Source organism: Lynx canadensis, chromosome F1, assembly GCF_007474595.2.
Source record: "Lynx canadensis isolate LIC74 chromosome F1, mLynCan4.pri.v2, whole genome shotgun sequence".
NCBI classification, from domain to species: domain Eukaryota; kingdom Metazoa; phylum Chordata; class Mammalia; order Carnivora; family Felidae; genus Lynx; species Lynx canadensis.
The window spans coordinates 60,108,618-60,121,710 of NC_044319.2; positions in this window are offsets into that span (position 1 = coordinate 60,108,618).

Genomic DNA, 13,093 nt, shown 5'->3' on the forward strand with positions numbered 1-13,093 from the left:
TCCCGCCACCTCTCTGCCAATGTGGCTCTCTCGCCACCTTTCCAACCTGACACACATATGCCCCACCCCCTCCAGGAAGCCCTCCCTCACAGCCTCGCCTGCCTGTGTCACGTGGCTTTCAATGTGCTGCCTGGTGGCTGGGCACAAGTGCTCTCCAGCTGACTCAGAACCTTGAGAACTTCTCCCCAAGGAGGTTTGCCAGTCCTCTACCACTGAGATCATGGTCCTGTGCTCTTTGAATGCCCCCACAGCGACTCGTCCAGTACTCGGGACCCGCGACTTAAATGGTCAGAAAATGTCAACCGGTGGACTAACGCAGGGTCCTGGACCAATGCTTCCACTTTCTCATGTGGTGGGGGTCACGGAGAGCTCTGGCAGCTTTTCCAGGCAGCCTCCTGCAGCCCCTTGGTCTCTTCTGGAAGAGGCAGCTTCCGGCCTGAGCTCACACGGTGCCTGGAGTGAACTGGGCCCCTCCTGTGTGCCTGGCCAGACCACCCTGTCCTTGCGGGGCCAGCTCACCGCAGAGCTCTGGGAGCAAGGATGCTGACCTCAGCCCCCTTCCCTGCCCTGCACTTCTCTCAAATGTCATGCCCGGGCGGTACGTTATACCCTGGCTTGTCTTCCAAGAACCTGGAGAAAAGAGAGCAGCCTTGACCTTCCTCGTGCATGTAGTGGTAGGACCTCGCACGTCCACCTTACCGCGGCTGGACACAGATCTCGAAGCAGGGTCACGTAACACCTGCGTACGGAGACTCCAAAGCTTGCTTTCCAGGAGTCTTTTGTGATTCGGGAGAGAAGGTACGAGGACCCCAAGGCGGGGAAGGTAACAGAAAGCACGCTTTGGTGTCACTCACATCGGCCGGTAGCCTGCCACTGGGCACATTGGCTCATCTTCCGGGTCACCAGTGTCCTGATGTGTAAACTGCGGATGACAATAGCATGACCACCACAATGCATGGCTTTAAGTTCTGTCTCGAATTTTGTCCGCCTCCCCACTGTTCAGGTCTCAGGTTAGACGTCACCTTCTAAGAGAGACGTTCCCGCCACCCTAGGGATGTCCCTGGTGCCGTCCTGAGTGTCGCGCCCTGGCAATCCTTCCTGGCACTTCTTACGATCTGTAATTATTATGTTTGTGCACCTGTGTATGTTTTTGCTACTAGAACGGAAGCCCATGAGGGCAGGGAACACATGGGTCTTACTCACTGTTGTGTCTCGAACTCCTAGAACAACGGCTGGCACTTAGTAGGTGTTCGGTACACTCTGGTTCCCTTTCTTTTCCTTCCCCAGTAAATAACACGCGGTCAGTGTCAGGGAGAGAAAGTTTCCCGTTGGGCTTCCAAGTAAGTTCCTGCAAGGGCGTAAAAGTCCGAGCGGCCCGTGTCAAAAAGAAACTCCTACCCGCCACGGGAAGCTTGACCAGTGGGGGTCAGGGAGGGGCAGGTGCTGGTGACCGTTCAGCCTGAAGCAGCGGAACAGATGCCCCCCTTGTACCTAACGAAGTGGCTCTGGGGTGTCCTGTGTCTCAGCAGCTGGACACCTGGAACCCTCCAGGAGACCCCTCCCACCTGGCCCCCCGCAGAGCCGCAGGGCCATGGACATTTCTGGGGACAGCAGCCTGGTTTTGCCCTCCTTCCTGTGCCCACCCCCACCTTCCCAGTGCTTAGCGAGCACCAGACGTTTCCACACGCGGCCACGGGGCCTCTGAGGACGCTCTGGAATCTGTCACCTTTCTCCCACGACACACATGCCAGGAAGATGGACGTGAGTGTGTGCGTGGGGACGGGAGGTGTCCATGTAAACTTTTTCCGAGGGAAGAGAAATGAAGGACAGAGCGGGAGAGAAGGGACTGGCAGAGATGTGAGGAGGGCAGAGAGAAAAATGTTGGAAAAGGGACTTTTTTTTTTTTTTTAATCTTAGAAAGGTTTGAATGAGTGGGAAGGAACCAGCTGACAGCAGGAGCCTGAAAATCCAGGAACACAGGGCGAGGGAAGGCTGACAAGCAGACAGAGTCTAGGGCTTGCCTGGGACGAAGGGGCTTCCCAGGAGGTGGCAAGAGGCCCACCAGCGACTTCTCCGTGGCCGAGCTCCGTGGCTGAGCTGGCCAGGCATTGGCACAGGCGTGACTTTGTCCTGTCCTTACTCAGGTAGCTAAGGGTGCAATTATATGCCTTCCGAGGCCTTCCGGCAATCGAACCTCACTTCCCCTCCACCCCCCACAAAAGCACATTCCCCGGGCTGGAGATGGGATGCTAGAAAGCCACCTCATCTTGCCAGGCCTCGTTCTCCAGGACAGAGGGCTGGTTGGATGATGTATGAGGTTCTTTCCAGCTGAGCTGTTGTGAGTCAACGGTTTAAGTTGCCTGTGATGGCTTTGATGGCCCTGGCCGAGTATGTTCTCAGGACACAGCATCAGGGGTCTCCAGGGGAAAGTCTTCGCGTAGCGATGCTCCTGGCTTTCCTGAAGCCTCTTGCCCCGTCCTGCTTTGGAGGACACGGCTTGGGGACGAGTGGGTGCGTACGGGTTTGTCCGCCCTCAGGAGACTCTGCTGGCTGTGTGGGGTCTGGGTCAGCCAGGCGCCGCACAGCAGTGGTGACATGGGAGCGTGGGGGGTGCGTGACTTCAGCAGCCGCACCATGTGGCCTGGGCGGAAGCATTAGCAGTGGGAAATAGGGGAGGGGGCTGCTGGTGAGCTGATCGGGTTTCTCAATTATTTCTTTACACGAACCAGTTTGGGCTGAGCGAGCACCTGGGGCTCTTTAGTTTTTCGGGGAGGAGGTCCCGGGAGAGATGTTATGCGATCCTTCAATCTGGGCAGGGGGGCACCTGGGTGAGTAACGCGCACATAAAAAACCAGGGGTGGCTTTATTTCCCAAGCTGGTGGTGCAGGTCATGCCAATGACATTAGTTTTCTTTAAAAAGAGGCAAAGCCAACAAAAAATGTTATGTATGGGTCTGTAGTAGGGTTCATGTGTGTTGTATGTTGGGGGAGGGGGAGGTGGCTGAAATCCCAAATCAATAAGGTAATTGAGTTATTTCCGTCGAGTGTTTAAGGCTATTACTTTAAGTGAACACAGGGCAGTTGGCTGTGTTTGCTGTAATCAGCTTTGGACTCATCGGGCATATTGATCTCTCCCAGCGCTGTTTGGCGTTCTTGAAACATCAGCGGAAGTCTTACCCCCGCCTCCCCCTCCTCTTTCCTCCTCTTCTTCCCAAGGCTTCTGAAAAGCACAAACACAGTTCTCTCTGCTGGCTGGGTTGCAAGTTTTCCACTTCACATCATCATCATTTGTTCTAAAAGCAAAATGCCATTTTCCGCGACTCTTTACACTTGTGTGTGTGTGTGTGCGTGCACACACACACACACACACACACACAGCCTCTGTGCTCAACAATGTGCTTTTTAATATAAAGAAGGAGTGAAGACAACAGGTCCACTATTTCTGCAATATCCCGGGGCAGGGAAGCCATTCCCAGTCCAGCAAGAAACATTGTGCCCATTGAGGCTGCCCTCCAGCTCTGGGCGGCTGACAATCCCAACCTTTGTGACCACCAGAGAATCATGGCCTGTACCCGTCCCCTCGGACTCCACCCTACTGGCCCCCAAAGGTCACTGACAGTGATGTCACGGAAAAGCATGGGGTCACAGAGCCTGTCCTGCGAAGAAGCTCTGGGGAGTGTTGGTGGGTCCCTGAAAGCTAGTGGACTTACCCACTCCCTTCCATCTAGCCCCCAGCCCTGAGCCCTGCAGAAGTTCTCCAGCTCAGAGGTAACGCACCAGGGCAAGGACTCCATCCTGGATCCTGGCCCGAGTGGGAGCGTGTGAGAAGCCGTGGGCAATCTGCCATGCCCACTCTCCATGGCACCCGCTGGCTGTCAGGACTGAGCAAGGGGGACCCTGGCCCCTCCCCTTAGACCTCCTGCTGCTCATCTACTTTAACCCCATTCTTGCTGGGCTTGGCTCCACATCTGACATTCATTTGCCCTTTTGATGCCTCTCTCTCCCCAGCTTTACCCCCTGCGGAAATGGGATACGCAGGTATACCTGTACACACACACGCACACGCACACACACAGTCCCCATTAACCCACTCCGAGAGTGCCAGCCTCATCCAAGTCAGGCCAGAGAACCCAGGAAAACCCCTTGGTAACATGGGGGTGCTGTTAGCTGGAGCTTGCACACACCTGCCTAAAGTTTGGGGACACAGAACTCCTGGACGCTCTCGGGGGAATATGGACAGAATCCCAGAGAAAGCAACATGATTTATGGTAAAATTGCACTGACTGAGCCCTTTCCATGTGTCCTAAGCCACATACATTATTTCCCATCCATTCCGGGAAGGAGCTGTTTGTGTTGTAATTTTGCGCTGAAGAAGGTGAATCTCGGTGGTGAGGGAAACCTCTTGGGTGGTAGATTTGAAACCAGGCTTTGACTCCAAATCCAAGATCCCCCGCCCCGGGCTATCCTGGGGCTTAGAAATGACAACAGGTAACTAGGGTTATTTGCACTCCAGAAGGGAAGACTTGTGCAGATCCATGTGTGGGCGGTGGGGGCCGGTGTGGATGGTTTGAGGAATTTGGAGCCCTGGTAATGGGGTGAGATGGCACCACGTCTTGTGATCTCCTTAGCACCATCATCCCTGGTACTTGTATCCTCCTCTCTCCTTGGGATCAAGCCCTTTCAACTTAACTCTGCCCAAGGCCTCCGCCATGACTCCTGCCACCCAGCAACCCACTGCTGTTGAGGGAAAAGTCCTGGCTCCCAATCTGGTGGCCCCTCTCCACTCCCCCCCCCCCAACTCTGCCTTACTTGCTGTGCCTCCGACATCCATGCACTTCTGACTCCCAGACTCTGCAGTGGCCGTGCCCTTCTGCTGACACGTCTCCTTCTCCTCGCTCTTTTTGGTGACCTCCTATGATCTTCTGAGTCCCAGCTTGTGACACTCTCCCTAATCCCCATCCCCACTGTCTTCCCATAACACTGCATGTCTGGCCTAGCAATGCAAGTACGATCGGAGCTGTGGTTTAGAAAGATCACTGTATTGGTGGTGTAGGCATTGACTGGATGAAACACTAAGGGCTGGGAGAACATTTGGAGTCTTTTGCAACCCTTTCAGTGAGAGAGGAACCAGGGCAGGGGATAGAAAGAAGAGTTCTGGCTGGGGGTGGGGGTAGGTTCTGGAGATTGAGACTCCCAGACATGGAGCTGAGTTTGAGCCCAGGGTCAGACTAAAGGAGGCTAGCACCTGTCCCAAGATGGCTTTCAGGGAACTCTTGCCTCTCGGCAGGGGACTTCCCTAGAAGACCTTTGGAAGACTCTTTCAACCCTTTAACTGATTCTGTTATAACTGTGGCATTCTCTGGGTTGCTCAGAAGGCAGGAGCTCTAAAAATAGAAAGCCTTATTATTACCGATTAAATTTCTTTCCACCTACAGAATTTTCTGAAAGTAATAAGAAGAGGAAGCCTGAGTCTGTGCTGAAGTGTTCAGGGAGCAGAGATATGCTGAGAGGTGATGACAGAGATAAGGAGGGGTCGAGGGGAAAACCACCGATTGAACACGCCAGTGGGTAAAGGGACTTTCCAGAGGGTGTGGACCCTTCAAGGGGAGGTGTGCATGAATATTAAAACTATAGCGTGCCCGCCGAGGCCACTGTCTGAGCCATGGGAGGACAGTGGCCATGGGGTGCGGTGACTTCACCCCTGTCTCTGCCTCAGGGCAATGCACGAATGACCTCTGCAACCCTGCTCTGGGGTGCAGCTCCTTCCCCAACTCTCCTGCCTCCTGATGCATTTCATGCTCATGAAGATCCACCCGCAAGGCTGACGGCAGCCTCACAGTTTCTGAGAAGGGCGCCCTTGACGACTAAGGATCTGTAAAGTCACACGAAGAGTCCAAAGAAGAGAGGGAATAGAAAATACTCTATTTGTGCATTTTATTATGTTTTTAAAGAATTTTAAAAATGTTTTTTATTATTTTTTTTGAAAGAGAGAGAGTGGGGGAAGGGCAGAGAGAGAGAGAGAGAGAGAGGGAGGGAGGGAGGGAGAGAGAGAATCCCAAGTAGGCTCCATGCTGTCAGCCCAGAGCCAAGATCAAGAGTTGGACACTTAACTGACTGAGCCACTCAGGTGCCCCACTTATTATTAAAAAAAAAAAAAAGCTCCCTCCCCCGGGCAATCGAATCAGTGTCAGGTACTCCACACCTGGGTCCACACTACAGCTCTGCCCTAGAATAATTTAGAACAATTTTAATGCCTCTTTCTAATGACGTGAAAAAGTCCAAGTCACTTTCTATGTGCTTCTTCCTGTAGGTTCTCTTTGCCTGCGTGGCTTAGTCCCTCATCCTGGGTGCCGTCCGTGGTCAGGCGTTCCCGCAGGGGTGGTCTCACCAGCCGGGTCTACGTCGGGGCTTTGCAGTCAGGCTTGAAACCTGGCCCTTCTAGTAACTGGCTTGGGTTCTTAAATGGAATTATTCCAAACTGCCATTTGTTCATAAGTTAGAAATGATTGAATAACAGCATTTACACATGGTTTAACATTGAGTTTCCTTTTCCACAAAATGGAGATCATAAAGGAGTGCTGTTTATTGGGTTTCAGTTTTGCAAGGTGAAGACAGTTCTGGAGAGTGGTTGCACAACAGTGTGAATGTACAATGTGGACATATAACTGAGAAAATTTTAAAGGTCTTATTGTTTCAGTGATTTGTGAATCAGGTGGCACCCAATCCAGCAGATAGAAAGGGGCTCCTGGGCGTCTGGGTGGCTCAGTCCGCTGAGAGCCTGACTCTTGATTTCTGCTCAGGCCGTAACCTCACGGTTTGTGAGATGGAGCCCTGCCCTTCTAGCTGCCAATGATGAACCTGCTCAGGATTCTTTCTCTCCCTCTCTCTCTCAAAATAAATGAATAAACTTAAAAAAAAAAAAAAAAAAGAAAGAAAAGGGCTACAAGGAGCTGTACAAACGAAAGACTTTTATAGGCAGAAAGGAGCAGGACCAAGCAACTTATACCAGGTTAGTAGATGGTTACTTTCCATTTAGGGGATGGTGGGGATTTTATAAGGCAGATCTCCTACCGAATGCTGCTTAGGAGGTTCCTGATTGGCTCGTTTACAGTTCCATCTCTGATAGAGTGGAAACTGTAATTGAGTTGACGGTGTTTGATGAGGTGGGGTTTAGCACAGGCAACTCCATTTTGGACCCGCCATCTTGTTTTCCACAGTACTCAACACTACTGGACCGCGTACTTAAAAATAATTAACGTGGCAAGTTTTGTTATGTGGGCTTTACCGCTATTAAAAAACCGGAGATAATAAAGTCGGTCTCACCTGATGGTGAAGGTGGGCTGAGATGACGTGTGTAAAGTACTAGGCACAGTTCCTGGCATCTGGCAAACACACAGCTCGATAAATGTTAACTTTTATTTGTAGTATTAGTATTGATATTTCTTGTTCCCCAAACCGGCATTCTCTTTCCCCAGGCTAAAATCAAGTTGTCTCTACTAGGGAAGGGAAGAGCTAGAGAGGATCATCACCTAGTGGAATCTCCAAAACATTCGTTACTGACATTACGTTCTCCTTGAGGCCAGAGTTTATAATAACGACAGCTAACCTCATCTCCACACAAATGAGCCCACTTAAGCCCCACAAAACCCGAGGGAATGGGTATAATTTTTTCCATCATTTGTCTGAAGTCACACAAGTAGTAAGTGACAGTCCAGATAAAGCTGTTTGTCCCAGAGCCTACGGTGTTGACCACCAAGTCATGACCTACACCCAGCCCACCACTGCGTTAGAATCTCTGGCTTATGGCCTCTTGAAGCGATGGGTCCCTCTTTAGCTGTGGCCAACAAAACTCTTTAGGCCTTGATCTCCTGTAATGCCAGCCATCAGCTCAGATTTGCAGGCCATTTGTATTTCAGAGGTAAGAAGGGCACACCTGAGCGGTGCTCACGTTGGCTGAACTCTGGAACCAGTCCTGAGGTCACTCATTCTTCGTAAGACTACGTAAGACTACGCAGTTCAACCCCTCAGAGCTCTGTGGTTGACTCCTTTCTCCCAGAGGTTCTATTTATTTAGCTTTCCATGTTCTTTGCTCCCTAATTAATTAAAGTAATAGATGCACAGAATAAGAAATACTCAGGCAATCAAGGACAATAGAAAATGCAAAGTAGAAATGTTCCTTCCCCTTCCCTCGCCTGTGCCTCTGTTTAATTATTTCAGTTTCTAGTTCTTCTGGTGCCTATTTCCAACCTTTAACCATCTAAATGCTTTTATGCCCTTCTCTTGGTTTTTCATTTTTAAACAGTGTTGATTGATTTGTTACCATGAAGGAAGAAAGATATAACTCATTTGCTGTAATCCTCCTTCTAATTTTGCTTGTTTTTGTTCTTCACCTGTGTAATTTTAAATAATATATTTAAATTTATATTTTTAAAAGATTATGTTTCTCGATATCTCAACTCTAGACAGTACTTTTCTGATTTTTGCACTGCAAAATAAGGACTTTACCTCCCTCTGTGTTCTGATTTCTACCAGCTGCTCTCCTACTTTTCCATTGCTTGTGTAAAATATTCACACTCTGGGGGTGCCTGGGTGGCTCAGCTGGTTGAGCCAGTTGAGTTTGACTCCCGATTTTGGCTCAGGTCATGATCCCAGGGTCATGGGATTGAGCCCCAAGTTGGGCTCCACGCTAAGTATGAAGCCTGCTTACCATTCTCCCTCTTTCTCCCTCTGCCCCTCTCCCCGACTTGGGTGCTCTCTCTCTAAAATAAATTGAAAAAAATATTTACACTCTGTTCTGTAACTACCATTAGATCCTCTGTGTTTGGCTTATATGCTGATTTTTACAGATTAAAAATCAATGGGTATTTATGTTATGATTATTTACTTATTTTCCTCAGAACCAAGCAGTGTGATTAGACCCATAGAAAATATGTAATTCTATTGTTGAAGTAATTAAACACGGAGGCCATTAGGCTGAGGTGACTCTAATGTTCTGGTAGCTTACCTAAGCCAGAGTCAATTCCTATAAATGTACTTGTATCCAAGAAAGCAAAATTTAATAGTAACCAATCACAACAGCCAACTAGGCTTTCCTAAATAAGGCAACAGCTTGAGATTTAGACAATGAAATAATTTCCTCGCTTTGCTTTTATATCTGTTCTATAAAAGTCTCTCCCCAAGCTCCTGTCCGCCAGGTGCCCCTAACCACTTTTAGCTTGGTTCTGGTGGATTCCAACCAATGTTTGCTCAAATAAACTCTTCAAAAATTGAATGTGCCTCGGTTTATCTTTTTTCATACTACGTTGTTAAGACTTTCTGTTCAAAGGAGAATGCTTCCAGAATCAATGTCAGATGGATTCTGTTTTCATACATTCTATTCATGTTCAGAATCATGATACATTTTTATTTTTGTGTATTTTGACTGTGACTTTTTAATACAACTCTTTGCTAATTTTATTTTTCCTGGTATTCCTAACTACCTGTCCTTTTCATTCACAGACAGTGCTATTCTTTTTAGATCATCCAGCTTCTCATCCTAATTACTTGTTATGGGAAATTGCCTTGATTTAAACAATTTTTAATTTAATTTTAATTCTTCTTCAGCACTGGACCTGAGCTGAGACATAACTGAACATGAAAGTTATGAATATCCCCAGCCTAGGTGAGGACATCCAGGAAGTCAGCCAACGTTGTTCTAGGTTTCCTGAGTCATAAAAGAACCATGAAATGCAATGTGGCCTCCTGGAGAAGGAACTGGATCTGAGTTCATGTTCTTGTTTGCACACACCACTTAGTTTCTCTGCACCTCAGGATTGGTCTCCATAGAACAATGGTGGCTACCATTTTTTTGAGCATGTATTAAGTGCTGAGCATAGCATTCTAAGCACTGTATGTACATCACTGTGATCCAGCTCCAAAATTACCATAAGCGAAGGCCAATCATCATTGCAATTTTAGACACAAGGGGCTGAGATTCATCAAGACTAAGCAATTTCTCAAGGTGGTGAGTAGCAGAGGCAAGGCTTGAACCCAGGTGGCCTGACTCCAAAATCCAGTATTGTTTCTGTGAAAGAATTTCTCAGCTCCCTTTCTGCATTAAATAAATGCCAATGATTCTGTGAGCACTTACTCTATTAAGTATCGATAGCAACTACCTTTGGAGCTGTGAATTTTGAGGGAGGCCCTTGACTCTTAAAGATATCCTTCTCAGAGTGCTCTGTGTCCTTTCCTAATATGCTTGGTTATTTTCTAGGTCCCCTGGGGAACTGTCACTGACGGGTTTCAATTCACTTCATTGCTGGGTTACTTTTACTCTTTCTGGATCCCATGCTCTCCTGTCGCTCAGATATCTGTTTCACTTGGCTGGAGTATGCTTTCAAATGATCATTATGAAAAGGTGCAGAGGCACTGGGTGGCTTAAGTATCTGACTCTTGGTTTCGGCTCAGGTCACGATCTCACAGTTGGTGAGTTCAAGCCCCACATTGGGCTCTGCCATGACATTGTGGAGCCTGCTTGGGATTCTCTCTCTCCCTCTCTCTGCCCCTCCCCCACTATCTAACTCTCTCTCAAATAAATAAACACTAAAAAAGGTGCAGTGGATGTCAAATTTCCGACACTTAGCATACGGTTTTAGTGATGGCAATCTGATACATGTTGCTTTACAGATAACCACTTTTATTTTTTCCTAAATCTTCAAGTATTTATAGTTGGCATTTCTAAACTTTTACTTGGATATACTTGGGTGGTGGACCTAGTGTGTATTTTTTGTAAGCTCCAGGCACTTGTCCTTCTTTCTTTCTTTTATCATTTTCTCCCTTCCATCTTCTCTGTTCACATTTTCTGGAATGCATTAAATTGATGGTCCACTTATTGGGTTGACCCTCTAAGTCTCTTCACTTTTTGTCTGAAATTTTGTATGTCTTTGTCTTAATGATCCATGGTCTGAAAGTCTTTTTGAATTTGCTCATCACTTGCTCCATTGACCTTTTCCATTCAGCCACTATGTTTGTAATTTCCAGTATCTCTTTCCTGCTCTCTGAATGTTTTCTTTTTACAGCAACTCTTTTTGTTTTATGGATGTACTATCTCCCTGAATCTTTCTGAGCAGAGGAATCAGAATCGTTGTTTTAATTTATTTTTTAAGTTTATTTATTTTGTGTGAGAGAGAGAGAGTGCACAAGCAGGGGAGGGGCAGAGAGAGAGGGAGAGAGAATCCCAAGCAGGCTCTGCTTGGGTTCCACATTGGGCTCGAACCCATGAACTGTGAGATCATGACCTGAACCAAAACCAAGAGTCAGATGCTTAACTTACTGAGCCACCAGGTACCCCTAGAATCATTTAAAAAGTCTTTTCTGTTTTGTTTTCTCTGGAGTGAGTGTTTTATTTGTTCATCTAGATTCTTTAGTGATGTTGAATTTTCTCAAATGCTTGGTGTCCTTGGAAGTCCCACGCATATTTTTTTTGAATGAAAGAGAAAGTTTACTAACTTCTGAGGTCAGCATAAATTTCCTTTATGGATGTAGAGACCTATTTATTTACCAGGTCTCTTTCTTAAATGAAAGACAAAGTAAAGGTGATACACAAAATGCCTGCACTCATGCTAGTTAAAGTCTTAGAGATGCAAACATCACATACATAATGGGATAAATATAAAATTTTGGTGAGATTTGGTGAGAAATACCAGGGCTTTATAAGAGAATATAGCAGGAAGATCTAATTTAAATTGGAGTTTTAGGAAGGGCTTTTCTGAGGAGGTGACATTTATACTGGGTCCTGAAATATTGGTTGGAGTTGCCTGGTAGAGTTGGTAGAATACCAGAGCATTCCAAGTAGCAGGGATAGCATGTCTAAAGGCCCTGGGGCAGGAAAGGGTGTGGCATGTCATAGGCACTGAAAGGAGAGCTGTGCATCTATGACACAGTGATCGAGGGTAAGAGTACAGGAGTTTAGGTAAAGAAGTAGCCAGGGGCAGGTCATGAGGACCTTAAAGATCAAGTTACGGTAAAGGAGGTTACTTTTCAGTTCAATTATAAAACATTAAAGGCTTTTTTTGTTTTTTTTTTTTTTTTGAGAGAGAGAGAGAGAGCGCACATGAGCAGTGGTCAAAGGGAGAGGGAGAGAAAACCTTAAATGGGCTCCATGACCAGCCCAGCACAGAAGCTGACATGGGGCTTGATCTCACAACCAGGAGATCATGACCTGAGTGGAAATCAAGAGTCGGATACTTAACCTACTGAGCCACCCAGGTGCCCTACTCATGAAAGGACTTAAGCATAAGAGTCATATGATCAATTCTGCATTAGAAAAAATCTGGCTATTGTGTAACTAAGGGGATGGAGAGGGTAACAGTGGAAGCAAGGGGAAAAGGAGGTGTTTGCAGCAATCCAGGCAGAACAAGATGGAGACCAAGCTGGGTGCATTGAAGATGAGAAGAAATGACAGCATTGGGTGGCGGATGAAGTAAAAGAAACAAGGGGGAAAGTGGTTTCATATTGGCTGGAGCTGCCATCTAGGAGTGGAAGACTCTGGAAGAAAAGCAGATTTAGAGGCAACATCCTGAGTTTAGTTAGGCTATGTCAGGTGTGAGATGCTTGTGAGACATCCACGTCTAGATGTCTAGTGGAGCTGTGAATACTTGGATCTGTGAGGATTGTGCCAAGGAGGCCAAAGGATCATGCTTCAAGAAGGGAAGAAAAGAAGTCAGTCGTGTTGAACGCTGTTCCATTGTTAGATAAACAGCTAAAACATGAATTCAAATCTGAAACAAAGGGGTTTCTGATGACCTTGGAGAGACTGGTCATATTAGAGTGGGGGCCGTGGAGGCCAGATTTGCGGACTCAGAAGCAAGTGGAAGGTGAGCAAATGACTAAGGGTGGGGCGGGGTGGGGGAGGGTGCTCAGCAGCTTCTGGAGGTATTGGCTGGGAAGGGGAAGAGACAGTCGCAGCTAAAGGGAAGTGTAGCATAATATAGGTTCCCACATCACAATTATTCATCAGATCGTGAGCTTGAGAAGGACAGGAAGCATTTCTGACACTTCTTTCTGTCCCCTAGGCCAGCATGATGGCTAGGATATGGGAGTTGATCAAACCGTGT